A 5,009-nucleotide genomic window follows, 5' to 3' on the forward strand; every position below is an offset into this window, starting at 1 on the left:
AGCAAAAAACATTTTTATTTTAATGTACATAAGGTTAACTTGGGATACACTAATATCGGTTACGCGGAAAATAAACGAGCTTCAAACTTTTAGAAAAAACATGCTTGTCGGATGTGAGAATAAGTTTTGACCTTGAGGGAATGTTTTGACCATAATTCATTCAAATTATGAGTCTGCAAGTAAAGGAGCAGTGAGCGGAGTATTTATCTCATCGTATTTACTCTTGTGTTAGTCGCCTGTCACCTTTAGTCACTACCGCGCGTTTAGGCATTAAGTATGTATATCCATAGTAACTAATAACAACAAACAACAACAAACCGTAACGTCGATTCTCCGTACTTGTTTTATGTATCCATCAACATTTGCATCGTAGATCCTTTTAGCAGTTTTTCGTTGTCCATTCGCTCTACATGTCCAAACCAACGCAGCGCCCCTTTTCTTGATTGTGTCGATATTCCTTATTTCAGCCTTACATGGATCTTGACATCTGTGCACCTATCGTACATAGTTTTACCTCATCATTATTTTTCCGATTCTATACTTCGATTCCTTTTATTGGGGACCAGAACTTTATTGAGAACTGCTAGTTTTGCCTCCTGCGACAAACTTTCATTTGCCAAGATAGATTTGATTATTAAAGTCTAGGAATATAAAATATATGGTACCCTAACCAGAAATAAAGTATCAAAACTACCACTGCCGTAAACTATGGCCTCATATTTTGTGGAGAAAAACAAACCCTTCTATAGTTCATATTAAAAGGGAAGATAAAGGATAGACGGGGTAAAGGACTCAGAATCTTCGGCAGTGGTTTGGAATATTAGATGCAGCAACGCTCATCCGAATTTTTAACTTACTACTATTTAACTGATTTGTTCAAATTGTATTAACCACCTTTGTTAAAAGGCAATTTAATGTAATCGCTCCAAAAATATTTCATGAGTTAATGACAAATATGAAAGACTAAAAATGTAAATCAAATTTTAAAATAAAAATAACTGCACATACATTTTTTGAAAAATACATGTAGATTAAAAAACGATTAGTTTATAAAATTGGTACACGTATTAATGTTTACAAAAAGGGGTTTACCAATTAAAATGCTATTTTTGCCCTTCAGTTTACGTTGGAAGAACATCAATAAATTTTGATATTCGTGTTAAAGAACATATGAGGTGTCTTCACAATAATAATTTCTCTGAATTCGCAAATCACCTAATCAATTTCAATCATGACTTTAATAAAAATACAGGAGTTAATATCTTACATACAAATAATAAATAGTTAAAAGTCAATAATATGGAAATATTTCACATTAGGAAAGCTTTAAAAAATAATGTTCTTTTGGTCAATAATCAAACAAACTTCCAATATAGTCCTTTATACGATGTTCCACTGCGATGGTCACCCTATTAAACCTATTAAGCTTACCCCCGCACTCCGTCCCCTCTACTTTTTTCTTTAATTCTCAAAAAAAAAAATATTTTCATAATTTGATCAGTGCATGTTTGTCCTAATCAGTGCATGTACTTATTAAAATGCATGTCGTGTTGGTTTTATATTTTTATGCAACAACTATGGTGAAGGTGAATAGTGGGTTTTGCATGTTGGTTTGCATGTTGGTTTAATTGGTGTCCTGATGAAAAGACGAGTACGTCTCGAAACCGGTAGACATATAAAAGTCGGTAAGTGGTTATATACAAATATTTAATAACATTTATATTAATGTTTCAGCAACATTATGTATTCTTAGCACATAAACATACTTTATATTTATAAAATAATGATTATTTAGTTCTTACATTTGATTTGCTGTGCATTTATAATGAAGTAGTTTTTTTGTTGTTATTATTATATTAATAAAGAACTACTTATACTTTAAAATATAAAAAATCTCCATCTTAGAACAGGCTGAGCCATGTTAGATTGAGACTATCCTGACAAGAGAACGCTCTGTTTTCATTTTGTAATTCTCTAGTTTTATACAGATGCCTTGGTATTAAATATGTACTTATTTATGCAATAAATTTATAAATAAAATAAATACATAATGTCCTAGAATCGAAAAGAATTTTAAAAAGGATTATCGCCAACTTCCGACAGAAGCGGCACGAGAAGACGATGACAATTTTATCTAAAAACTGAAAGTTTTTTTGAAAGCTTGGGTGTTATTTTGCATTAGCTATTTTTAACACATGCGAATGCTATTTTTTATTAATTATACATTAAATATGCTAATGCTATTTTCCCATCACTAGTCGGTAGTCGGTAGTATTGTGTTATAGGTCCCCATTGTTAGATAATACCATCGCCCGTAGCTACTAACTACTTGGAACAACCGCCATTCGGCAGTTAGCGCTACCAACACTCAATAGCCGGAAAATAGGGCCGAAATGTTAAATAATAAATATCGCACTGTTCTGAAATAGATTACCCGAATCGTTTGTTCAAATTTCGGAAACGGTATTGAATCAAGGTACAACTTCATGACGTAATTAATTTAGGGACAAAGATCAATCGATCGATCAGTATACAAAAGTAAACAAAATCTAGATCGCACCAATCTTATGATACAAAAAATGTTTGTTGGCGCGTTTCAAATACAAAAAAGGAAAATAATCAATCTTTTTTTTTTAATGAGAAATAATACTTTAACACATTTTTACACTTCGGCGACTCGATTTTTAGTGAGGAAATCCGTTAGTCGTACGCTTATTTGCTCCGATATAACAACAAAAACAACATACCATTACGCTGTTTCTGATCGCTTTGCTGGGCAGGCAGAGAAGATAGAACGCTTTATAACTCTTTATTTGCTTACAAATCTCGCTTCCTCTGCATTCATACATCTTCTCATGCACACACGCTGATTATTCCGACTTTTGACATGTCGATATGATATATTTGTTTTCAAATATGATTTTACACTGAAGTATTTCATTGTCCCTTGACTGGCACCTAAAGCGTAAGACTGATCACCTTATCTACTTGTAACAGATGACCGAGATACGCTGCATTTGATTGAACAATGCAGTGCCCTATGCACCATAGGATACGAATAATGGTTCGGATAATCATCACAATAATTTGGTTTAAAAAAAGCCAGCAAAAATCAATCTTATAATTCCATCCAGGACTAACAATAGACAGACAATTGACATGGACATTTAAATCAAAAACTTTGTTCCAAAAAAGGAAAAAAAAATGTATGAAGCCTATGTAAAAACTAAAATATGTTATATGCAACTACTATGGGGAACAGGAAATCAAAATGACATAAACAGACTACAAGACAGCAAAATAAAATATTAAAGTTAGTATATGACCCACCCTATCTAACAGCAACTAAAGAACTTTTTAAATAAACTAAACAATTAAATGTAACTGAACCCTTTAAACTCGAATCTTTAAAATTTATTCATAAATTAGCTACTGATGTAATTTTAGACGAAGAATTAAAACTTGAAAAAAACTGTAGTAAACATGAACACAATACGAGAATATCAGAAAAATATTATGTACAACCTTCTAAAACGAGAAAAGGACAATCGAGACTAATATACCATGGACTGAAATAATATAACAAAAGACTCGGACAACCTTTCCAAAAGATGTTGAAAATGTCATTATTAACAGTAGAATGTGAATTTTAAAAGTAAAAATATTTTGTTAAATTTATGTAATCAATGAAAAAATGTTTAAAAAAAAATCATAAATGATCAAAATTAATTTTATTTAAGTACCAATATAATGCTTGATGGTACCCATTGGGGATGAATAATGGTAGAGTGGGAAGGTATTTAATCTAGTAAACAATAAAATTAATTCGCAACATTTATGGTTTTGATAATAATTAAATACAACCCTTTCTACTCGGAGTGTTATTTTCAGAATTATTATTAAATTATACTCTTTGTACAATTCGCGGCAAATTATTTTGTTTATTCAAAAAAACATGTCACATAAAAGGTAATGATTTGCATATTTGAATACTCGTAATCTCGGCATTGTCGCATTCAAAGTGTCTTCTCGACTTAATGCAGCAGAATGGAGGGCCTCCCTCCTGTACTGTCCTTCCGCCTCTCTATCCTCTCTGTGTATGTTTAGCCACAGCGGAGGACGGGAGGCGAAATTTGCATCACAAAAAAAGCGATGTCTTTTAATTAAAGCTGTAACCGAAGGGGTAATAAGGTTTCTTAATTCAGAAAACTCAATTAAAATTATCGCCAACCCTCGGGTTTAGGGGGAAGTACGATTACTTCTGAAGCTATACAACTCTTTCCCAACGTTCTTCGTAACGTCACGTGGCGTGGTAGGAAATATCCAAACTGTTAACCGGTTACTGAACTCATTTTTATGCTATTTTTAACAACAGGTATTTATTGAAGGCAATCGTTGAAATGACACAACATTACGAACGCTGTCCTAGTGGAACGCAAGCCCCGGCTTCTGGTTAAGTTTTTTTGTGATTCGCAAATACAGCCGACTATCCGACCAGAATAATTGGAGCAAATAGAAGGAACATACCTATCGTAGTAAATATGAAATAGAATGAACTGAAGAACGGCAGAACAACTGAAGAACTGCCACATAAAGAATAATAATAATCGACTAATTTATTTATTTACTTATTTATATATACGCCCAATTGGCATTTTTAAGGACATATTTATGCATAGAAAATTATTTTTAAGGAAAGAAACGATGGTATATAGTAGACTTGGTGAGAGTGGAAGCGGGAGAGTAATAATTGAATTTGATTGAGTGATCGTTTGAAAGAAGACAACTTGTTATCAAATAAATCAAGACTGGTATGTTTATTGGCAGACCTAAGAATTCTGGGCATAGGGGAATGAAAACCATGGTTAGTTCTATGGTTTTCGGTATGAAAGAGTAAGTTTTGTTTGGGGTTTCTAGTTGAGATATTTAATTTTATTGAGCTCGGTAGTTCAAGCGCATCAAAGAGTGATCCATACGATATCCATATTAATATTAATAAATATCTACGC

Source organism: Micrasema longulum, unplaced genomic scaffold (assembly GCF_059751315.1).
Source record: "Micrasema longulum isolate JH-2025_06_02 unplaced genomic scaffold, ASM5975131v1 h1tg001710l, whole genome shotgun sequence".
NCBI lineage: Eukaryota > Metazoa > Arthropoda > Insecta > Trichoptera > Brachycentridae > Micrasema > Micrasema longulum.